We start from the raw sequence: 26,151 nt of genomic DNA on the forward strand, positions 1-26,151 counted from the left end.
TGAAATATTTTTTTCCATTTTAAATCAGATTATTAGAATTTTTCTATGGAGTTTTTTTGATGTCCTTGTGTATTGTGGTTATTAATGCTGTGCCACATAGTAGTTTGCAAATATTTTTTCTTATTCTGTGAGTTGTCCCTTCACTTTTTTGACTGCTTCATTTGCTGTGCAGAAGTTTTTAAACTTTATATGATCCCATTTGTCCACATTTGCTTTGGTTGCCTGTGCTTGTGAAGTATTACTCAATAAATTTTTCCCTAGACCAATGTACTGGAGAGTTTCCTCAATGTTTTCTGTTAGTAATTTCATAGTTTGAGGTATTAGACTTAAGTCTTTAACCCATTTTGATTTGATTTTTGTATAAGGCAAGAGATAGGGATCAAGTTTCATTCTTCTGTATATGGATATCCAGTTTCCCCAGAACCATTTATTGAAGAGAGTGTCTTTTCCCGCAGTGTATTCCTGGCATCTTTATTGAAAATGAGTTCACTGTAGCTATGTGGATTTGTTTCTGGGCTCTCTGTTCCACTGGTCTATCTGTTTGTTTTTATGACACTACCATGCTTTTTTGGTTACTGTACCTCTGTAGTATAATTTGAAGTCAGGTAATGTTATTCCTCGAGTTTTGTTCCTTTTGCTCAGGATGGCTTTGGCTATTCTGGGACTTTGTGATTCTACATAAACTTTAGAATTGTTTTTCATATTCCTGTGAAGAATGTCATTGGCATACTCATAGGGATTGCATTGATCTGTAGACTGCTTTGGGTAGTATGGATGTTGTAACAACATTAATTCTTCCAATCCATGAACATGAAATATCTTTTCATTTTTGTGTCTTTTCAATTTTTTCATTAGTGTTTTATAGTGTTCATTGCCGAGATCTTTTACTTCTTTGGTTAATTCCTATGTATTTAATTTTATTTGTATCTATTATTAATGGGATTGCTTTATTGATATCTTTTTCAGATGGTTCATTGCTGGCATATAGAAATGCCGTATACCCATTAACAAGCCTCCACATGTAATCTAAATCTGGATCTAAAACAAAATTATAGGAAAAAACATACAGTGTAATTTTATTTATAAATATTCAAAACAACATAAAACAATACAATTTTAAAGATGCATATATTTATGAAAGGCTATAAAGAAAAGCAACAAAATGAATTAAACATTTCAAGATAGTTGTTCCTTCTGTAAGGAAGGGAGAGCCAAGCGATTAGGGAAGGATATGAAAAGAGTTTCCAGTTTTAGTAATATTTATTTCTTAATCTGGGTGGTGAGAACTCTGGTGCTAGTTTTATTATATTATTATCATTACTACTAGTACATGCATATTATATACTTCATATATATTACACATTTAACAATTAAAAAGAAAAAATATAGGTAAGAAGCATATTTCAGTATGAATTAAATATGTTATGAAGCACCAGTCAGACTTCCATAGTAACTGCATAATTACCAAAAACAAGAGCTACAAAGGCACTTTTGTATAGGTAATTTGATGAATATGGAGAATAAGATCTTTAAGTGTAACATACAGTTATGACAAAATCCTGTCAGGCTGGCCATATATTGGGCTTGTTTCTTGTATGTAAATAGGCCAATATTAATTGCCTAAGAAATATCTCAGGTGCTGTTACTCAAACTATCCCAAAGAATTTAATAAACTATTTACAAGAGGCTGGTAGTCCTGAAGGTCTTCAGTGGATAAGGTAGCATTTCTGTTGAGTCAGGCAGCACTATCTGAAGCTACTGTGTGGTCCCATCCCCAGGCTTTCTAACATTTCTTGTATTAAAGTTTCTGGGCTCACAGGCTGGGGACACCAAGGAACTTGATCTCACTTCAGTGTGCTTCAAGGCAGGGGTCTGTTGTTTTTCCCTTTTGGGCATTCAGTATTTTTAGTAAATTTTATTCAACTCCAAACCTGCTTTCTCATCTTCCCCTTTCTTAGGCTTTTTTTCTCCTATACCAACTGGGTTTGACACTACATCATATTCCTCTGATTGCCTTCATTCAACTTGGCCAGGTTTGGGCTGTGTCTGCTCAGAAATATAGAAGGGCAAAAACTACCTGTGGCTTTAAGGCCTAACTTGGTTGTGCCTCTCCAGGTCCCAGTGAAGGGCCACTTAAGTTACCTCTCCATTCTCATGATCCGAGTGCAGAGGTAACAAATTGAGATGCTTTTTTTCACTAAGAAAATAGATTTGCCCTCCACTTAATATTGTTCATCTAATGTCACACTAGTTTTTATAAGGTTCTTTCATTTTCTACATTATTTATCCATATTTTACTAGGGTGGTAGGGGAAAAGAAAAACAACCCCTTTCCTATCATGCATTTGCTTTCCCCAAGCAGAATGTGCAGAAACCAAGAACAGAAGTCAGAATTCAAATTGACCAGAACTATTCCAAGGCTTTCAGTGTCCCTGGGTATGTTGTCAGTTCCTCCCCTACAACTCAGTTCAAAAAGGACAGTTTATCATTAACAAAATTAGATGTGAAATAGAACCATCTAATTCTTCAGTAGTATTTCTCCCAATTCTGTTTCATTTCAGTATTCTTAGAAACCATGGATCATCCTGGAAACTAAAAGTTTTCAAATCCTTAGAGACTCATTTAACTATAGCTTTCACACTCAGAACTCCACCTGGTCAGATCTAATCTTTTATGCATCTTAAAGCAGGAGGTTAAAAAATGATGATTTTCTGGGCACGTAAGATATTTTTATCTCAATTGAATAATTTTGTTTTTCCATTTTGGAGGACTGATTGGTGCAAGTAGTGAGTCATACCTGACTATAGATCAAACATTAGATTTATTGTCTTTGACTCTCGTTAGCTTGCCCAAATCACAAAGCCTCAAGATTATAGCTGCCTATAAAGCACAAGATTTAAAGCACAAATATTTACAAGAAAGTTATACAAATTAAAAAAAAAAAAATTGAACACTAAATCAGTTTCCTTGGCTACTTTTTATAGGGAGGTTAGCAAAGAAAGAACTTGTTCTCAACTTGACTATGATTTTGCCATTACCTACTCCCACATTAAAAATATATTGTAACTATTTAATTTATCTTGTATAGTTCCTTCTATTTTAAAACATTCTAGAGATGCAGTCTGCTCATTGAGAGTTAAAATATTGCTCTGCTGTCACCCCTCCAACATCTACAATCTGGGCAATTATCCCATTTCTGCTTGGCATGTAGAACTGCCAGTCAAGGGCAGGCTCCAGGGTCCTTGGGCTTCTGCCATTCCTAGTGATCCCATCCCAAGGGGCTCTGTCTCAGACACTAGCTTCTACAGTTTCAGTCTCGCTTTTCCTTGCCAGAATGTCTATTGATCTGGTGGTTTCCATATACAGTTCCTGTTGGAAAGTTTCAGGTGTCACTTTCACATTGTGTAGAGACTAGCGAAGCAACTAAGAAACTCAAAAAGTCAAGACTTTTTGCGTTTTAATTCTTTTTCAATTCACTGAGTCAAAATACCCAGTGGCTATGTTCCACTGAAGCAATTCTTCCTGCATCCGCAGACACAAAATTTCATAGTCCTGGGCCAAGAATGATCTGCTGCCACCCTAGCATTACAGAATCATCATCTACTGCAGTTTATCTAAAATTCTCTATATTAACCTTTAAATTAGGATCAAGGTCTTTTCATCGATGCCATAGCAGATATTAATCTGTGTGGTTATCATAACAGGACTGTGATGTGACTGATGTAAAAGACATGCCAAATGACACAGTAAAATTTTGTTATGCAAATGGTTTCACAAAGCAGAAGAAAACATAATGTGCCCCCAGGCAGAGGATTGGCTCCAGAATACCTCAGAAATAAATCTGGAAAGATGAGTAGGAGTTAGTGTAAAGCTAGTGGGAATAATGGTGCATATGACTTAAGTGAGTAGATGTATCAAAGCGTCCTTTAAGAGATAAGGTTGGTGGAGAACAAGTGGTAACTTCTATTTTTAATATGTTGTTTAAGTGTCTTCTTACACCAATTGAAACTGGTTGCTCCCTAGGCCTGCTGTGTTGCCGTTCTGCTGGAAATAACCCATCCTCACCTCTGTTCTCTGTTAGGATCACTGCTTTCTGTACCCCACTATGTTCTTTTTACTTGATTTATTCCCTTCATCTCGGGGCATATATTCTTAAGAAGCTTCTTAAAACATAGTGAATAGACAGTACATAATCTGAAACCTTTTGATATTTGAAATGATATTTCAAATATGGAAAGATACTTGAAAACGTCTTTATTCTATCGTCATATTTGATAGATTGGGGGCAGACATATATTCAAGTATCATCTGTTATCTGAACTCTTACTACTCAATTTGAAGAACAGAATAGATTCTGAAAAAAATGTTTATGAAACATTTTCTATTTTCCAAATGCTATGAACCAAATATATTTGAAGAACAAGGGATATTTATAATTATATGGTGGATGTTAACTCTTCCTCAGTGTATTGAGGCAACCTATGCACTGTCTTCTTGCCTCCGGTGCTGCTTTTGAGTCCAATGCCATCCTGATTTTCAGGTGTTTATAGTTTCATCCACTTATTTATTGCTAATTTTCTCAACAGACAAATGATGAAATGTCATCAAAGCATATGTTTGCTTCTTGCTCGCATGTCTGATGCAGTTCAATAGAAGCTTGCCTCCATCTGATTGATGACCTAGGAATCTAGGCTCTTTCTATTTTGTAATACTGCCATCTCAACATGTGGCTTTTAAGGTCATTTTGACTGAGGAAGGAAGATGTAGAAAAGATTCACTGGCTCCTACCTGCTTTGACACAGGTCTGTCACTTCTGTTCATGGTACTTGCTAAAAAATGCAAGTTTCTGGATCCAGGGTTTCTGGTTCTTGACCATATTGATATTTGGGCTTAGATATTGCTTTGCTGTGGGGACTGTCCTGTACCTTGTGAGATATTTAGCAACAGCTCTGGCCTCTGCCCACTAGATGTCAGTAACATCCCCTACTATGATAAACGAAGCTTTTTCTATTGACAAGGTCCCTTGAGAGACAAAATTACCCATGGTTGAGAACCACTACTCCAACATAATTGCAAGGAAGTCTTCCAGGAAAGTGAAGAAACACATGAAATGTTCTATGATTGCTAATGTTCTCTGTCTCAGGAAGTTTCAAGTTTCCTTTGTCCTAGTTTTTCCATGTTCACAATGAAATGTGTGGAGACAGATTTCCACGATGGCACCAGTAATCCCTGCGTCCTGGAACTCATGCCCTGGTGTAGGTCCTTTCCCCTGAGTATGGGCTGGCCTAAGGACTTGCTTCTAACCTGTTTGTTAGAATACTATAGACTATGACAAAGATGATAGTATAGTGTTTCTATAATTGTGACTTGTCTTATTAGCTAACTGGTTTTCCTTCTTGGTTTTTATGCTGTGATCAATTGAGTTGCCATAATGGAGAAGCCTACAAACAATGGAATGAGGATGGACTTTGGCTAACAGCTAGAGAGGTGCTGAGGTTCTCAGTCTAACAGTTTACAAATAACTAAATTTATAACTAAATAAATAACTATCCCAGTTTTACTGGGATGGTCCTCATTTTTCCTCCATGTTTGAAAGATATTTTTACTAGATATACTGTATTAGAGTAAAAGGGTATCAGTAGCTTTTTTTTTTCCTTTAGCACTTTAAACATGTCATGCCACTCTCTCCTGGGCTTAAGGTTTCCACTGAGAAGTCTGTTGCCAGATGTATTGGAGCTCCATTGTATGTTGTTTCTTCTCTCTTCCTGCTTTTAGGATACTTTCATTATTCTTGACCTTCAGGAGTTTGGTTATTAAATGCCTCGAGGGAGTCTCTTTGGGTTAAATTTCTTGGTGTTATATTGCCTTCTTTTAATTGAATGCTGATATCTTCTCTAGGTTTGGGAAGTTCTGTGATATAACTCTTTGAATATACTTTCTACCCCTATCTCTTTCTCTACTTTCTGTTTAAGGCCAATAACTCTTAGATTTCCCCTTTTGAGGTTATTTCCTACATCTTGTAGGTGTGCTTCATTTTCTTTTAATCTTTTATTCTTTTATTCTTTTGTATCCTCTCATCACTGATTTTCAAATAGTCTGTTTTCAAGCTCACTAATTCTTCCTTCTGCTTGATCAATTCTGTTATTAAGAGACTCTGATGCATTCTTCAGTATGTGAATTGAATTGATCAAGTTCAGTATTTCTGCTTGATTAAAAAAAATAATTTGAATCTGTTTGTTAAACGTATCTGATAGAATTCTGAATTCCTTCTCTCTGTTATCTTGAATTTCTTTGAGTTCCTCAGCACAGTTATTTTTAATTCTCCATCTGAAAGGTCACATATCTCTGTTTCTTCAGAATTTGTCCTTAGTAACTTATTTAAGTTTGCTTGCTAAAGTCACAGTTTCCTGAATGATCTCGATGCTTGTAGATGTTCACTGGTGTCTGGGAATTGGAAAGTTGGGTATTTAATGTATTCTTCACAGTCTGGGCTTTCTTGTGGTCATCCTTCTGGAGAAGGCTTTCCAGGTATTCAAAGGGATTTGAATCCCAAGCCCAATAGCACTGTGATTTTTCTAGATCTGTAAAAGTACCTCCTTGATTGTCTTGGATAAGATCCAGATGACCTCTGGATTACCAGGCATGATTATCTTCTCCTTACTTTCTTCCAAACAAATGGAGGCTCTCTCTCTGTGCTAAGGCGCCTGGAACCAGGGGTGTGGTAATATAAGCACCCTTGTGTTCACCACCACTGGGACTATGCTGGGTCAACCTGATGCCAGCACAGCACTGGGTCCCACCCAAGGTATACTGTAACCACTGGCTGACTACCACCTATGTTCATTCAAGGCCCAAGGGCTCTATGATCAGCAAATGGTAATGCCAGCAAGGTTTGTGTCCTTCCCTTCAGGACATTGTGCTCCCCCAGCTCCTGGGAAGGTCTAGAGATGCTCTCTGGAAGCCAGAGATTGGAGGAAAAAACCTTAGAAGTTTACCGATGTTCTATTTCACTGTAGCCAAGCTGGCACTCAGACTACAATGCAAAGCCTTTCATGTTCTTTCCTTCTTTCCACAGGCTGAGGAGCCTCTCCTTATGGCAACTACTACCACTGGCCCACGGGGAATTGTGCCAGGCCACCACTGATGTTGATGTAAAGACCAAGGCTCTTCAGTCAGCTTGTGGTGAATTCTTCCAGGCCTCGGACTCATCTCTCAGTGCAGTGGGCTCCCCTCTGGCCCAGGACAAGTCCATAAATGCTGTACAATAGCCTAGGTCTGGACTTGGGGACACCAAGAGCCTGCTTGTTACTCTACTCCACTGTTGCCAAGCTGGTACCCAAGGTGCAAGACAAAGTCCTCATCACCTTTCCCTCTGCTTTTCTCAAATAGAAGGAGTCTTTCAGCATAGCCACCATAGCTGGGAATACTCTGGGTCATATCTGAAGTCAACTTATCTCAAAGCCAACAGCCTATGGCATACTACCTGGATATCACTATTGGTTACTCAGGCCCCAATGGCTCTTTAATAAGCAGGTGATTTTTTTTAAAATTTATTTATTTTTTATTATTATTATACTTTAAGTTCTAGGGTACATGTGCATAATGTGCAGGTTTGTTACATATGTATACTTGTGCCATGTTGGTGTGCTGCACCCATCAACCCGTCAGCACCCAACAACTCGTCATTTACATCAGGTATAACTCCCAATGCAATCCCTCCCCCCTCCCCCCTCCCCATGATAGGCCCCAGTGTGTGATGCTCCCCTTCCTGAGTCCAAGTGATCTCATTGTTCAGTTCCCACCTATGAGTGAGAACATGCGGTGTTTGGTTTTCTGTTCTTGTGATAGTTTGCTAAGAATGATGGTTTCCAGCTGCATCCATGTCCCTACAAAGGACACAAACTCATCCTTTTTGATGTCTGCATAGTATTCCATGGTGTATATGTACCACATTTTCTTAATCTAGTCTGTCACTGATGGACATTTGGGTTGATTCCAAGTCTTTGCTATTGTGAATAGTGCCGCAATAAACATATGTGTGCATGTGTCTTTATAGCAGCATGATTTATAATCCTTTGGGTATATACCCAGTAATGGGATGGCTGGGTCATATGGTACATCTAGTTCTAGATCCTTGAGGAATCGCCATACTGGTTTCTATAATGGTTGAACTAGTTTACAATCCCACCAACAGTATAAAAGTGTTCCTATTTCTCCACATCCTCTCCAGCACCTGTTGTTTCCTGACTTTTTAATGATTGCCATTCTAACTGGTGTGAGATGGTATCTCATTGTGGTTTTGATTTGCTTCAAACTATACTACAAGGCTACAGTAACCAAAACAGCATGGTACTGGTACCAAAACAGAGATATAGACCAATGGAACAGAACAGAGTCCTCAGAAATAATACCATACATCTACAGCCATCTGATCTTTGACAAACCTGAGAGAAACAAGAAATGGGGAAAGGATTCCCTATTTAATAAATGGTGCTGGGAAAATTGGCTAGCCATAAGTAGAAAGCTGAAACTGGATCCTTTCCTTACTCCTTATACGAAAATTAATTCAAGATGGATTAGAGACTTAAATGTTAGACCTAATACCATAAAAACCCTAGAGGAAAACCTAGGTAGTACCATTCAGGACATAGGCATGGGCAAAGACTTCATGTCTAAAACACCAAAAGCAACGGCAGCAAAAGTCAAAATTGACAAATGGGATCTCATTAAACTAAAGAGCTTCTGCACAGCAAAAGAAACTACCATCAGAATGAACAGGCAACCTACAGAATGGGAGAAAATTTTTGCAATCTACTCATCTGACAAAGGGCTAATATCCAGAACCTACAAAGAACTCAAACAAATTTACAAGAAAAAAACAAACAACCCCATCAAAAAGTGGGCAAAGGATATGAACAGACATTTCTCAAAAGAAGACATTCATACAGCCAACAGACACATGAAAAAATGCTCATCATCACTGGCTATCAGAGAAATAAGCAGGTGATTAATCCTGCTAGGACTGGGTCCTTCCCTTTAAGACAGTGGAGTCACTTTTGGCCAAGGATGTGTGTAGAAATGTCATCATGGGCTAGGGCCTCAAATGGGAGTCTCATCACTCTGCCCAGTACCCTGTGCTACTGTGGCTGAGCTGGTATGGAAGATGCAAGACAAATTCCTCTTTACATATTGCTCTCTTCTCCTTAAACGGAAGGAAGGAATTGTTTTTGTTACTGAGAGACATGCTGCCTGGGGTTGGGAAAGGGGTGATGCAAGCACTCCCTTAGTTGCCCTGGCTGGTATCTCCCTAGGTCATGTGCCGCCCTAGTTCACTGGCTCTGAGCCTAGCCCAGAACTAGGAGATACCTAGGAATTGCAGTCCTTGTGTCCTAGGCTATCTTTCAAGTTTACCTAGAACTCTAGAGCACTTCAGCCCCTGATGGCAAGGTTTCTTACCTCTGAGATGGGTGATTTCCCTCTAGCTAGGGCTGATCCAAATTCTCCTTCCATGTGTAGGTGCTGGCTGAGCATGACTTTGCTCTCCACTGTGACAGGGCTGCACTGAGTTCAACGTAAAGTCCCCCAGTCACTGAGTTCTCCCTCCCACAAGTGTACAGACTCTGTACCATGTAGCCACAGCTAGGGGGTTGGGGAGGGATGGTGTCAGCAATTCAAGACTGTCTCTCCTGCCTTCTTCAATGCCTCTTTCAGTGATATGAATTTAAAACCAAGTACTATGATTGTTCACCTGGTTTTTGGTTCTTGTGATGATGCTTTTCTGTGACAGTTATTTAAATTTGGTGTTCCTGTGGGGGACAGTGAACAGTGTAGGCTTCTATTCTGCCATCGTGCTCCACCCCTTAAATGTTGTTTTTAGTTGCCACATTGTGTGGTCATTTGTTACATAGCACTGGATAACTAATATGAAGTGCCTTATAGTTGGTCTTTTAAAATTTATTTTTGAGCACAATTTGAACCATTTAAATGTGTAAATTTGTATTTAGTTCTTCAAATTAGAAATAAATTAATTGATAAGTAAGCCTCTTTTGCTTCTTTATTTTTTTTCTGAAATTCCCTTAATTCTAATGTAGATGTCTGGACTATACTTCTCATTTTGTTATCTTCTTGTTCCCATTTTCCTCCACTTTGTCTTTATTTTACTTCCTGGGAAATTTCTTCAATTTTATCTTCTAAATCTTCTGTTGAATTTTCAACTTCCACTATTGTGTTTTTTAATGTCTAGGAACTCTTTCTTTCTTATTCATATGCTATTCTTTTCTATAGCCTTCATTTTTCATTGATGAAAATTTTTTCATTTATTTCTTAGAGAATAATAATTTTAGAGTTTTTTGGACACTTTTTCTGTCCTTCTGCACTGTTTCAAATTTTTCTGATTGCCTTCTGCATTTTATTTATTTGGATCCCTGTCTATTATGTTGGAGTCTTTTGTTTTTCAAATATTTGATGAGTCTTATCTCTTCATTAATATTTTAACAGCTTTGTTAAGGTCTAATTAACATAATAAATTACATATGTTTAAAACATATAACTTAATATTTATGACATATATATGCCTATGAAACCATCATTATATTCAAGGAAATGAACATAATCATCACATTCCCCACAACCCCACCAAATTTTCCTCACGCTCCTTTTCCCAGTTATTTATGTTTAAGAACAAAATAATACAAAGTCGATTGGAGTCTATGGGTTTCTGGAGCATGTTGAATAATGTCCTTCATCATGGAGTGGCTGGGTAGTGATTATATTAGTTATATATTGCTACATAATAAATTACCCCATAATTAACAACTTAAAACAACAAACGTTTACCATTTCAGTTTTTTTGGGCATGGTCTCTGGCACAGGGTCTCTCAAAAGGTTGAAATCAGGGTGTTGTCAGAGGCTTCAGACATATCAAAGTTCAACTGTGGGAACAGTTACTTACAAGCTAATTCACGTGATTATTGACATGCCTCATGTTTTTGCTGGCTGGTGATCAAATACATCAGTTTTTTGCTATTTGAGCTTCTCATCAGAGCAGTTCAACATGACAACTGGTTTCTTTCAGAGTGAGTGAATGAGAAAGTCAAAGAAGGTCCCTAAGAGAGAAGCTACAATCTTTTTGCAACCTGGCTTTGGAAGTGGTATCTCATCACTTCTGCCATATTCTATTCATTAGAAATGAATCACTAAGTTCAGGCCACATTCAAAGAAAGAGATTACACAGGGGCAGAGATATCAGAGGCTAGGATCATTGGAGGCCATCTTAGAGGCTGCCTACCATAGGGGTGAAGCCATTTCCTTGGAAGAACTCTCTATTGTCAGCATCTATAGGCCTTTTTTCTTGTCTGGAACAAAGACATCAGACAATCTCCTGCCCGGAATGTGTCACTGGCCTCTGACCTTTAAGGAGAGGAGGGCAGGAGTGAATGTGGAAGTGACAGAAACACAGAGTAGGGGCTCTGAATCTGACTGATCAATATGAAGTCTTTACCTTCATTCAGTGCAACATCCTTGCTGTCTTTGAAGGCTTTTAAGCAGTAAAATGAAATGATCAGAATTCTGCTTCAAAATTATTGTTCTGACAGCTATGCAGATTGAACAAGAAATACTTAGAGATATGGGACCATTTCTGGATCTACTGGAATAGAATGGTGGCAGCAATTATGAAAGACTGGAAGAGTTGCCTTACCAGAGAAGCAATTGCTTGCCATAGCAACTATACAGATTTGGGGTTGGGGAAACAGGATTATATAAGAGACCATGTTCTTTTTCCTCTGTTTTCAGCCTCTCAGTGACTCCACTGTTGCTAGTTAGAAGATATAATAATATAAGACTTTAGGTTTCAGTCTAAACCACTAAGAATTCCTAAATGTTAATATACCACCACTGTTTTATTCCAGAAGTTCTTAACTATGAAGTTTTGACAGGCTGACATATTTCCATAATTGTGAGGTACATTAGAAGTTATTTATTGCTAATAATAGATAGGAACAAAATCTGGAAAATATTCATTCTTTTGAAATCTGCTATGTTGGGTTTGTGGTATCCCCGTAATAGCACTCTCATTCTCATTCATTTTAATATGGTTGAGGATCCTGAAAAAATTCCGGGTATAACTCAGAATCTCTATTTTCTATGTGGTGATCTTTAGTAACCTATGAGTCAGTGGAGCCAGAGTTAAAAATGGAATTAAGGGCCCGGCGCGGAGGCTCACGCCTGTAATCCCAGCACTTTGGGAGGCCGAGGCGGGCGGATCACAAGGTCAGGAGATCGAGACCACGGTGAAACCCCGTCTCTACTAAAAATACAAAAAATTAGCCGGGCGCGGTTGTGGGCGCCTGTAGTCCCAGCTACTCGGGAGGCTGAGGCAGGAGAATGGCGTGAACCCGGGAGGCGGAGCTTGCAGTGAGCCGAGATCGCGCCACTGCACTCCAGCCTGGGCGACAGAGCGAGACTCCGTCTCGGAAAAAAAAAAAAAAAAAAAAAATGGAATTAAGGACCCTCGTGCTCTTTAAATAAAAATAGGTGAAAATGCTCATATGAAAGCAGGCAGGCCTCCCTCTGTAACTGTGCTCCCAAGGTGACGCAGGCACCAGCAACATAGGTACTACTTTTGCCATATATATATATACACACACACACACATATACATATATGTATATATTTATAACTAGCTTTTGCAGGTCATGCAAAATAATTTTAAAAGGATATAGGAGAAAGTTGATTGGTAGACATTATATTGCCTCTTAAAACAAATGAATTTCTACTGAGGGGAAGAGGGGATAGAAACCCATCTCCTTATATTTCAGCACAGCCACATTGCATAAAAGTCTATCAGAGACTAGGAATCAGGTTAGGCACTGTGGTTATAACTGTGCCACCTAGCTGCAGATCTGAGTAGGGTCTAAACTAGTGCACAAATGTAGAGAGACGGACACGAGCACAATTTGTAAATCTTATCTGTTGACAAATGCCAGTCCTATATAGAGACATTTTTAATACATGGTAAGTAGAAGAAAACCTATAAATAACCTCTAAATTATTGCAAGGAAAGAAGAATGATACATCATTCCATATATCCAGAATAAAATAAACTTTTAAAAATTATTTGCTGCAGAAACTGGAAAGAAGGTACAGAAAATTACTTGGTATACACAAAAGAATGTATGTTATAATATTTATAAAATAGGGGCTGAAAGTCTCAAGAATAGAAAAGTCAGGGGAAAAAAGATTTGAAATGAAGAAGGATGGCAGAAGCAAAAGTATCGTAGTAAAAGCAGTTAAAGACAAACAGAAAAGACATTATAAAACATAAATCAGTGACATGGATTACCAATTCAAGATAATTTCCAAAGTTCAGAGGAAATTGTAAAGTGAAAATGAAGAAAGAAGAGATTAAAATTGAATAAAAATATGTTATTCAACCCAATAATTATGAATTAACAAACCCTCAAAAATTGTAATTGAAGAAGTATTCAAAGATGACCACAGGAAACTTATAGAGCTGAAAAATGACTTAAATATGTATATTGAAATGACTTACTATACTAGTGCAAAAACTGAATTCTAAAGAAAAAAATAAACTATGAAAACAAAAGCGATATGCTACAAATATTGGGACAGAAAAATGAGCAAATATTAGTAAATATTAGTTTACTTAAATAAAGAGAAGTAAAATCTGCCTTAGATCTCTCCCTTGCAGTATAAAATCACGAAAGAATTAATTTTTGCTCCCAAGAAATTTTATATTTTCGAGAACTTAGAATAAATTACCCTCCTTATACTTCGCATAAAGTACTTAAACTAAGAGATTAAGAATGGAGGTAACTCAAAGTTTAATAGTACTTTTAACCAAAAAAGAGAATAAGAAAGAGTAATACTAGTGGCAGAAAGCCATTAGACCTAAGCCCTTTGAGAGCAACAATCTGTCATGCAGTTCCAGAAACTAACATCTAGCCAATAGTTCTACAAAGACTAGCAGTGAACACTCAATTACATTAAACATCAATTTGACTCTAGATGATTATTTTAAATTTGGTTACAAAATTGAATAACAACAGAATGTTGCTTAAAGAGAAAATAATAAATGCTTAAGATAAATTAATAATATTAATATGGGTCTTAACATATACATTATAGTTTTAAAATGTGAGAAGACGAAGTGAAAAAGAAGTAAAAATGTAATACATTCCCCCTCTCACATGGAATGAGGAAAGTATCAAAAGGAGGAAGGGATGCAAAATATATATTTTATTACTGACTTTTGAAAACTTTTGATATACAAGGGTTTTTCTGAGAAATCTGAATATGATCATTATAAGAATTAAAAACAGGATATATGACTTCCAAATCATTGGGGTACATCAAAAGAAGAAAAACATATTTTAAGTAGAGAAAATACACAGTAAAAACAAGACAATACAAAACAAAAAGATAGAAAGTGTGACTAAAAGTGTTATGAAGTCCATAGAAGGCAAAGGGAAAACTAAAGTAAAATTAAAGCAAATCAAAGTGATATTATGTAGCTTACATGAGTTTGTTGAAACAAAATGATATTAATAAAGAAAGGAAATTAAAATGGTTGTTAGGAAACTCAAAAAATTAAACTATCAAGAGTTGCAACTCTATTTTCAGACAAAGTAGAATTTAAGGCAAAATCATCAAACAGTTCAAAGAGGGTAATTTTATATTGAAAAATGGTATATTTTAATAAATGATATATTCTTCATTGACTTTTTAAAATACACACCTAGAATGACATGAAGGAAATATGCCAAGTTTAACAATGATGTTAAGATGGATTACAGACAATGTGTACTTTCATGGTACATGCTGTTACATATTCACACCCATAACGATTCAGAAAGAAAAAAGGTGAATGAATGAAAGAAAACCATCTATAAAATAAATGAAACATATACCATAATTCTGAAATAAAATGGTTGCTTTTTAGCTCTTAAAGTTTCTGTATCATCTGTCCAATCATCCCTTTAAAGAATTCCTTCTCTATTTGCTGAGACTTTTTTTTTCCAGTATATTTGTTCTTGTAATTATGTGGATTTAATTACTACCTTTCTCTAGGAGGTTTTTATTTCTTCTTTACCCTGATTCTACCTTCACAATTACTTTCTGGACATCTCTACACAAATGTCTTAGTGACACCAAAAACTCAGTGTATCTAAAACTGAAGTAATTTGGTTTCATTAGTCATTAATTAAATGAATAACTATGGAGCACCTACGAATAACTATGGAGTATACTCGGCTCTGTATCAGATTGTGTATCTACAAAGCAGATTCCTACCTTCCAAAAGCTGAGAATCTAATGGTTTCTTCTAAAATGTGTTCTTTTTCTTTGTTCCCTATTTTGATAAAAGTACTATGAACCTCTGAATTACCAAGGCTCAACATCTCTGGCATTTATTTATTTATCATGATTATTGATACAACTTGGCTCTGTGTCCCCACTCAAATCTCATGTTAAATTGTAACTCCCAATGTTGGGTAAGGGACCTGGAGGGAGGTAATTGGATCATGGGGCATATTTCCCCCTTGTGGTTCTTGTGATAGTGAGTTCTCATGAAATCTGATGGTTAAAAATGTGTGGCACTTCCCTCTGCTTTCTCTCTCCTGCTGTCATGTGGAAAACGTGCTTGCTTCCCCTTCACCCTTCCACCATAATTGTAAGTTTCCTGAGGCATCACAGCCATACTTCCTTTACAGTCTGTAGAACTGTGAATCAATTAATCCTCTTTTCTTGATAAAATACCCAGTCTCAGGTAGTTCTTTATAGCAGTATGAGAATGGACTAATGCAATTATTTTTTAGCTTTTCCCTGTCTCTTACTTTTCACATCCAAATAGCTGCCTGGAGCTGTGTTTTCAGATTTTACCTGCTTGTTTCTTTTCTTTTCTTTTCTTTTCATCTCTACTACTGACTGTCCAAGTTTCATCTCTCTCACCTGTACTTTTGAAATATAACCTCCTAAATTATCTCATTATCTTCAAATCTCCATTTTTTTCATCTTATTAACTATTGCCAGTTAATTCATGCCAAAATAGAGCCCCTGGATTCACTCTTCCTGTTGTAGGTTTAGCATGAATGCAGGTAAACTGTGGAAATTAATGAAAATATTTAACAACTGAATGACATGAATCAAAACAGGTGTCAGGTAGATTCTAATGAATCAGAACAGACGCTGGATGTAAACAGCCACATACAACTGTACCAGTGCTTTCCAGCACTCCTGGATGTACCCATCCCACAGTTAGATATGTTCTTGGAGCAGAGATCGCAATGTGTTCATCAGAATCTTTATTGTGTCTTTCCTGGACACAAAGCTGGGACACTTTTCTAGTTCTACTAGTTCTCATCAAAGGAATAAGTGTGAAACTTCTAAGTTAATTAGGCATGTATGCCTCACCCAGGGAAAATACTTGGAAGGCCAAGAGGACAGTGGAACTACTCTAGGCCTTCCAAGAGGACAGTGGAGCTACTGTCCTCTAGGCCTTCCAAGGAAAGATCCTGGGTCACTAAGAAAAGAACCTGGGTCACTAAATGACCACATGGTAGGTCATCTCAGAAGGAACACCACATTTGGCTGTGATGGAACACAAAATAAATGCTTATTGTATCAAGCCACTGCTAGTTCAGGACTTACTTGTTTCTGGAGCTACTATTACCTTGATATATCATCTTCCCTGTTTCCCCAGCACCCTGTATCCATCTGTATTACAGAAGCAGTTGGCATATAATTCATATGCTTTTTGTTTGTGCATCTATCTCTTTCTTTAAACCCCAAATTCCTTGGGAGCAAGAATATTTTATTTTATCTCCAGAACCTAGCATATATGCCTGAAATTAAATACTCCCTGAAAATATGTCTTTTAGATGTTGCTGTTTTTAATGAATCCCGTTATTCTAGGAAATATTTCAACAGCTCTAAAACTTCGATGCCATCTCTTTGCTAAAGAAAGAAAAGCTCAAAGTCTTAGGTTGGTTTGCAAGAGTCATCATTGTCCTGTGAGTCTTCCTATTTCACTTCAACTTTTACATTTAATGCCTTAATCTTCTAGTCATTGTTTTTAAAACATTTCCAAAATCTTTTGCTTTAATGATTTTGTTTATACTATTCTTTTTAATAGAAGGATTTTTTTTTTTTTTTTGAGACGGGGTCTTGCTCTGTCGTCCAGGCTGGAGTGCAGTGGCACTATCTCGGTTCACTGCAAGCTCCATCTCCCGAGTTCATGCCATTCTCCTGCTTCAGCCTCCTGAGTAGCTGGGACAACAGTAGCCCGCCACCACGCCCGGCTGATTTTTTGTATTTTTAGTACAGACGGGGTTTCACTGTGTTGGCCAGGATGGTCTCAATCTCCTGACCTTGTGATCCACCCGCCTCCGCCTCCCAAAGTGCTGGGATTACAGGCGTGAGCCACCGCGCCTGGCCAAAAGGATTTTTTTTAATGTTTTCATGTTCAAAACTTGTTCAAAACCTATTTTCCCCTTAAAGTTTAACTCAGTTGCCTTACTATCAATTAAACCTTGACTAATTTCTTCCAGCAAGAAGCTTTCTTTCTCTTCTAAAAACTCTTATAGCCCTTTACTTTTCTTGTGGCATTTATTATTTATTAGTATCATAGGTATTTATGAACATCACTTATACACTGGTATTTCACAAGCTCAATAAATTTAATATATTTTAAGTCTGATATCTTTTTAAAATACAACAAGAAATATAACTATTTTCTTATAGTTCACCAATTTACTTAACAGAAAATCTGTTTAAAAACAAATGCTAAGATACTGAGAGAAGGTTCAACTACTATTTTTGTTGACTAGCTAAATAGCTCAACATGTTCTAGCAAAGAAAACCACCACAGACCCTTATTCAGTTTAGAATGTTTTTTCACATCTTATTTCTAAAGTAAAGCTGGCCACAGAATCTTGACTTTAAAAGGTGCAATCTTTACAATTGTAGTAGAGTAACAATTGTTCATCTTGCCCCCAAAATATCCCATATCCATAAAATAAATACAAAATGTTATATAAATTGATTTTATAGTAACCAGTTCATATAATAAAAGAATAATTATATAGTGGGTGGGTAAAATGTATTTTGTATACAGACAACTGATACAATTTTTGACTACCTGGTTGGTTAATCCTTTTAAGTGTTTTAGTTTTACCTCAATACTCCTCTCAATTTTGATCAGAAAAACACAGTAGAATTTTATTTGAAGAATCCATCCAGATCATTTAAATTTCCCTGGGATTGACTTCATAGCATGTGAAGAACAGATAGTTTGTTCTGTGTACACACAGAAGAACCCTGAATTGATTTAAAATGAACCAGGTCAGTGTAGATCAATTTAGGCAATGATGACCCATGAGGAGATGCAAATTAGGATTCTCCTACTGAGACCAAAAATAGATTTCATCAAATTCTCTCTGAGCAGATTCTTAAAATGTGTCTAAAAAAAGACAGCCATAAAAATTTCAGTATTCCTATAGCAATGTGAATAAGAAGAAATAGAAGAGTCAGGGATAAAAGATATTTCAACAAAATAATTTCTTCATGTATAGTCTAGTGTTTTTATTATCCACATTAGTTTAGAAATAAAGACATTATTGGAAGAACAAATAAAAGGGCAGACTACTAATGACTTCATGCCAAATGTGTTTGTCATTCATGATTCCTCTTACATAAGTAATGAAAGGTAGGGTTTAGTTCCTATTACAATGTAAAAGCACTGTGCATTAATGTGTGCACGTACTCCTTACGATGTGTGAGGTGCTTAACTGAATGCTTCTGATTGAAGTACCTGGAAAACTAAGAAATCATAGCTAATTCATGAAGCAACTGCACCAAAAACTGGCGCTATTAATAGCTTTATCTGAGAGTTACATTGTTATAACAGAGTGATAGTGATACCATGAAGATAATTGCTATTCCTTGTCAACAGTTTCATCTTAAAAAGAGAATGTGGAAAATGACTTTATAACTTATTTTTGGCCCAATTTGCTGCAGCACAATTACTTGTTCCCTGTATTCTGTTACCAAAGAGAAGTGAATTCTCCATTCTGAGAACCTCAGATACAAGATATCTGACTTTAAATCTCTACTGTATACCTTTATTAAATTTTATTTTATTTTATTTTTTTGAGATGGACTCTTGTTCTATGGCCAGGCTGGAGTGCAGTGGTGTGATCTTGGCTCACTGCAGCCTCTGACTCCCTGGTTCAAGTGATTTTCTCGCCTTAGCCTCCTGAGTAGCTGGGATTACAGGCATGCTCCACCATGCCCAGCTAATTTTTGTATTTTTAGTAGAGATGGAGTTTCGCCACATTGGCCAGGATGGTCTCTATCTCCTGACCTCATGATCCGCCTGCCTTGGCCAAGCAAAGTGCTGGGATTACAGGTGTGAGCCATGGATACCTTTAGAACTTGATAGTGCAGGCTTATTCAGAGCAAATTTATCAGCAGATGTATTTTAGTTTGGGTGGAACCACAGATTACCCAGTGTATGAATTTTAGCCCTGACTATGCTGCAAACTAGTTTGGTATAAACCTTGGTTACCTCATCTGAGGTGTTCATTTTAGTCAGTCTGCTGAGTTCTTTTACTGTTTCATTTAATAAAAACCAAGGTTCAGTTTTAATTCCAAGAGCAAAAAAATAAAGACCAATGTTATAAAACATCAGTACCATAGACAGTGTGACATAGACAAGGAATATTACCAGGGCTAAGAAAGAACATTACAATGTGATTTAAAAAAAAAAAAAAATCAATTCACTAAGAAAAAAAAAAAAGCATTCTAAGTGTTTGTGAACCTAAAAACTGTTTTTGATAATACATGAAGCAAAAAATAATGTAACTGAATAAAGAAATAGACAAATTCATAATTATACTTGGGTAGTTCAACAATCCTCTCTTGGCAATTAATATAACAGACAGAAAATCAATAAGGATATAGAAGCCCGAAACAATACTATCCACAAACTTTATGTAATTAACATGTATACAATATTCTAACAGCAGAATACAAACTATTTTCAAGTACACATAAAATATCCACTGAGTTAGACAATTTTCTAGCCATAAATCAAATCATAACAAATTTAAACAAATTTAAAAAATCACACAAAGACCATAAAAAAATCCTAAACTAAAAAAAAGTAAGTCAGGCACAGTGGCATGTCCCTAGCTACTGAGGAGGCTAAGGCAGGAGGATTTTTGGAGCCTACAAGTCCTCGGCAATAGTACACTACAATTGCACCTGTGAATAGCCACTGTACTCCAGCCCGGGCAACATAGCAAGACTCTGTCTCTAAGGAAAAAAAAGTAGCAGAAAGATATCTGGAAAATGTCTAAATATTTGGAAGCAAACAAAACACTTCTAAATAACCTATGAGTCAAAGAGGAAATCACATGAAAAATTAGAAAATATTTTAAATTAAAAGAAAATGAAAACACCGACAAAATTTGAGAGATGCAGTTAAAGCAATACTTAGAGGAAAATGTACAAAGGGAGGTGTACAACAGTAAATGTTTATATTAGGGAAAAAAAACTCTCAAATCAGTGAACTAAGCCTCCACTTTAAGAAACTGGTAAAGAAAAGCAAATTAAACCCTTAGAAAGAAAAGGGAGGTATAATAGATATAGGTGCATTAATCAATGAAATTGAAAGTGACAAAAACAATAGAGTAATTGAAAACCAAATCCTGGTTCTTTGTAAAGATTTTTAAAAAGTGATAAACCTCTAGCCAGACTTACCAACCAAAAAAAGAGAGAAGATACAAATTATCAATATCAAAATGAAAGACAAAACATCATTACAGAACTTAGACATGAAAATCATAATAATAAAATATTACAAACAATTAGATGCAATGGGCAAATTCTTTGAAAGGTATAAACTACAAAGTTTCATCAAGAAGAAATGGATAGCATGACTACTTTGATATATGTTAAAGGAACTGAATTCATAGTTACAATCCTTCCAAGAAAAAAAAAATGCCAAGCACAATGAATATACCAATTAATTATTCCACACTTTTAAGACGATATAATGCCAATTTTACAAAATCTCCATCAAAGTAACATTTCACAATTCATATCATGAGACCAGTGATGTCGTGATATTAAAACAAACAAAAAAGGATATTATAGGAAAAAACTAGTGAACAATATTTCTCATGAATGTAGATATAAACTTTTTTTTAAAAAAATTTATTTTATTTTATTTTATTTTATTTTTATTTATTTTTTTTTTTGAGACGGAGTCTCGCTCTGTCGCCCAGGCTGGAGTGCAGTGGCGCGATCTCGGCTCACTGCAAGCTCCGCCTCCCGGGTTCACGCCATTCTCCTGCCTCAGCCTCCCAAGTAGCTGGGACTACAGGCACCCGCCACCACACCCGGCTAACTTTTTTGTATTTTTAGTAGAGATGGGGTTTCACCATGTTAGACAGGATGGTCTCGATCTCCTGACATCATGATCTGCCCACCTCGGCCTCCCAAAGTGCTGGGATTACAGGCATGAGCCACCGCGCCAGGCCCACGTAGATATAAACTTTTAAACAAAATGAGAGCAAATAAAATCTACTAATATATTAATACAAAAAGGATAATGAATTATGAGCAAGTGGGGTTTATCCCAAGACTGCAAGGCTCTTTCAACACTGAAAAATCAATCACAATTAACCACATCACTGAAGAAGGAAACCGTTACAGGTCTCTTTCAACAGATGATAAACGAGGTTTTAATAAAATTCAACATTCATTCATAATAAAAAGTCTTTGAAAATGAAGAATGGAAGAAAACTTCCTCAACCTGATAAAGGGGATCTATGAAAATCTACAGCTTCCATTCTACATAATGATGAAAGCAGAATGCTTTGCCTCTAAGATCAGGAACAATGCAAGGACGTTTGCTCTCACCACTTCTAGTTAACATTGAACTGGGGGTTCTAGCCAATCAATAAATTTTTTAAAAATAGGAAATCAAAAGACACACAAAGTAAAAAGTAGAAAAAATAAAAATTATCTTTATTTGAAGTTCATAGGATTATCTTTTAAAAATCATTTGAAACCTATAAAAGAAGAATCTACAGAAGAATAACCTACAAAACAGGTTAGTTAAGTACATTAGAACTAGTGAGTCTAGCAAGGTTTGGTGATAAAAGGCCAACAAAAATCAGTTGTAATTCTATACACTAGAAATTAATAATTAGAAACTATAATAAAAAGATATACAATAACAAAACATAAAATATGTTAAATATAAATCTGAAAAATATGTGTAGAATCTATGTGCAGAAAAGTAAAAACATTGACAAAAGAAATCAAAACAGATCTAAATAAAAGAAGAGATATACAGTGTTCATGAACTGAAGGAGTAAATACGAAGATGTCAATACTTTTTAAATATAGAGATGCAACAATCACAATCAAAATCTATAATCATAGATATATATATATAAAATCATATATATAATCATAGATAAACTGATTATAGAACTTGCTTGGAGAGGCAAAATAACTAGAATAACAAAAGCAATCTTTAAAAATAAAAATACTACCTGGTTTCAAGCCTATAGAGCTACAACAAGTGAGAGAGTGTGGTATTGTCCTCAAGACAGACAAGTAGATCAATGGAACAGAAGAAGATTTTAAAAACATACCTGCACACATATACAGTCAACTGCATTTTGACAAAGGTTCAAATGCAATTACAATGGATAAAGAATGATCGCTTCAAACAAATGGTGCTGGGACAATTGGACTCCCACATGCAAAGAAAAAAAGAGGAACTTTGACACATACCTTCCATGAGATTAAAAAAGTAACTAAAACTAGATCATAGACTTAAATAAAACCCCAAAATTATAAAACTTCTTTTTGGGTTTGGCAAGGTTTCTTAGTTACTATACAAAAAGTGTGACTTATTAAATTTTTAAAAATTAATAAATTGGACTTCATCAAAATTAAAACCTTTTTCTCTGTGAAATATAATGCTAAGAGACTGTAAAGACATACCACAGATAAGAATATTTACAAAACAAATCTCTCACAAAGGATTTATATTCACTATGCAAGAAAACACCTATTAAATCTCATTAACTTAATAAAAATCTAGATAAAAGTGGACAAATGATTTCATAAAAGAAGACACCTGAAAAAAGATGTATGGATGCTGAGTGCAAGAGAATTTGTTCTGTGCAATTAGTCATTCAGTAAAGATTTAAAACCACAATGAGATACCACTGCATACCTGTAAGAATGGCTACAGTTAACAAACAAAAAACCAAAATACTGACAATACCAAGTGCTGGCAACTAGAACTCTCTTATGTTTATGATGGGAAAGCAAATGTTATAGCAACTTTAGAAAACAGTTTGGTTGTTTTTTATACATATACTTACCATACAATCTAGAATTTCACCCCTAAGTATTTAGCCAGGTGAAATAAAAATCTGTTTATTCAAAAACTTTTACATAAATGTTTATAGTGATATATATGGTCATCAAAAAAAAAAAAATCCTGGAAATCAAACATCCTTGAATTGATGTATGAATAAAAACCTAGTATACCTATATAATGAAATCTGCAATATAAAGGAATTTATACTAATTGCATTATTACCAATATGTACAAAAACATATTGGTTGAATCTCAAATGCAGTATACTAAGAGAAGGAAGTGACATAAGAAAGAATGTAGGTGCTATAAGATAAAATGGAATGCAAATAAGATTTTCTGATGGAAGTGCTGGTATATATTAGAAGGAACTATTACAACTTTTAATAAACATGCCTACAAATATCATAGATAATAATATATGATGTATATTCATATATATGTAATATAGTATCTTTATCATAAACTCCTTAAGGATAGAAATTGTGGTTTTCCACCAATACTTATAATGTATTTAATTAAAAAGAAGTTTTTTCATCAATTATATATTTAAGATCCTATGCATATTTATTATAAGTGCTTTACTTTTTTGTTAGTTTTATTTCATCTCGAATTAATTTCCAACTGTTAATTTTGCTCATTAACTAAAATGAACAAAAATTGAATACCAAAACTGTGGTATTCAATTTTGGAAATTTTGGTTGCAGGCTAATTTTAAGTTGATATTTTTGTTTCTTCCCTCTTTTCTCTACCCCTCACTTGTTGTCCTCCTTCTTTTTCCTTTGCACAATTTTCTCTTTGTCTTTGTTTTATAATCTTTTGTTTTTTCGGGTTGTCTCCAGTGCTCTAGTACAAAACAAGATCATAGGTTGGCTTTGAGGAGCTCCTGATCTTTATTTCTATGAGGATACTGCAAATTAACAATCTAGCAGGGGGCTTGACTCAGTTCCTAGTTTAGGGGTTTATATCTGTGTTCTCCGATTTTTCCAGGAATGCAGCCTGATATAAGGCATAGGCCCTGGCAGCATTAATAGTAGCCATCTAGTAGCTAAAGCCCCTCTGCAGGAGAGATGGGTGCTGGCTGAAACTACGGCAGTGAGCCTAGCTATAGTCCCCACTTCATATGGGGTGCATTTATTCCCTGATACTTCTCATAGCAACTAATCTCATGGAAGTCTCTACCTGCTTTTAACCACTAAGTTGAAATCCATTCATTAATTTCCATTTATTTTATGGTTTTGATATATGGATGTACTTTTATTAGTCTTTTTAAGACTATACATTTTTAAGCTTAAAAATATTTTTTATATTCCTTCTATGTGTTTGCAGAAGTTTAGGGGAGTTGAAATGCTCAGGGGATGAAATCATGAGTTTATTGTTTTTGCTTGGTTGGATGCCCTTGCATATAAAAGACTCCACATAAATATTTGCTAAACTAATTGGTGCTAAATTGCATCTAATATCCAACATTATAGTTGTATTCTACTGAGTTATTTGTTTCTTCTTACTTTCAACTTTATGTAGTATATCAAATAAAATTAATGTCTCTATTAGGGTAACAAAAATTAATTTGGGGGGATGACCTTCAGGCATCTTTCAGGAGATAAGACCATTTGATGGTATTTTCCGAACTGATCTATGCACATTTCTTTACCAGCCTTGTTATTTTGTTTACATATTTCCCTGTGGCAAATATAAATATTAGAGATTACGTTGTATGCTATTACCTTGGAAATATCAACTTTCTACTATTTTCAACTGTATCAGTAGCAACTCTTGTTCCCTGATGGTAGGCAAGGTAAAACTATCTTTAGACTATGTGGACAAACTCTTATTTGAACTGGGTTTTATTCTTTGATCAATCAACAGATTGATGTCTCTCAATGTCAAAAGTCTCACAAAGCTTCAAAGACATATAGCACTGAGTTTGATCTTAAAAATACAAAATCAAAGGTTTTTTAATCTTAAGAACAAGTCCTGTTTTTTACCTTATATATTAGTGAATTAAAAATATTATGAAAGCATGCCTATGGGCCATCCAAATTTAAAAATGAAATTGAAATTAATTGATTAAAAATTAAAAAGCTCTTTTAGGAGAATGCTAACTCATAAATGTTACAAGGTAGAAAAATAATTTTGTAACCGTAATAGTAATGTAAGAAATACCAGACAAGAAGCATCAATGAATATGACACTTAGTGGGTAAATGTCTATGGGAAACAGGCTATTTAGATTGTGTCAAGATATTTTCTTACAGATTAGTTAATTACTAAGAGAATATAGAGTAACTTTATGGTGGGAAAATCTATTAGACACCCCCTTAACCAGGTGATGAAAATTTAAATCACCAATAAAAGAACAAACCAATGTCATCCCTGATATGATACACTGAGAAGGACATATTGCTTCTCTGCTATTCTTGCTGACGATATATAACCTGAACCTAATCATGAGGAAAAATTAAACTCAAGCTGAGTTTCATTCTACAAACTATTTCCTGTGTTCTGTAAAAAATGTCAAGATTAAGAAACATGAAGAAATGTTGAGAAACAATTCCAAACAAATGAGACAAAGGTGACGTGACAATCAATTGCAATGTGTGATCCTGGACTGAATACTGAACCTGGAGGAAAAATAACCATTAAAGAATTTGAAGACAATTGAAAAAAACTTAGTATGACTGTGAATTATAAGATAGCATTATATCAATTTTAATTTCCTGATTTT

The 26,151-nt window shown here is 35.5% G+C and overlaps 1 protein-coding gene and 1 long non-coding RNA gene across 15 annotated transcripts in view; one reads left to right on the forward strand and one right to left on the reverse strand.

Moving 5' to 3' along the window:
* LOC102115922 (uncharacterized) overlaps nucleotides 1–26,151 on the forward strand; it is a 329,390-nt gene that overhangs the window by 133,225 nt on the left and 170,014 nt on the right. For both annotated transcript variants that reach the window (XR_010587547.2, XR_012414004.1), the window contains one exon: nucleotides 7,075–7,532. This is a non-coding gene — a long non-coding RNA (uncharacterized lncRNA). The remainder of the gene's footprint in view (nucleotides 1–7,074; nucleotides 7,533–26,151) is intronic.
* The window catches only part of TMEM232 (transmembrane protein 232), a 316,396-nt gene that overhangs the window by 16,205 nt on the left and 274,040 nt on the right, over nucleotides 1–26,151 (reverse strand). The window lies entirely within an intron of this gene.

The sequence above is a fragment of the Macaca fascicularis genome, chromosome 6 (assembly GCF_037993035.2).
Source record: "Macaca fascicularis isolate 582-1 chromosome 6, T2T-MFA8v1.1".
In the NCBI taxonomy this organism is placed as follows: Eukaryota; Metazoa; Chordata; class Mammalia; order Primates; family Cercopithecidae; genus Macaca; species Macaca fascicularis.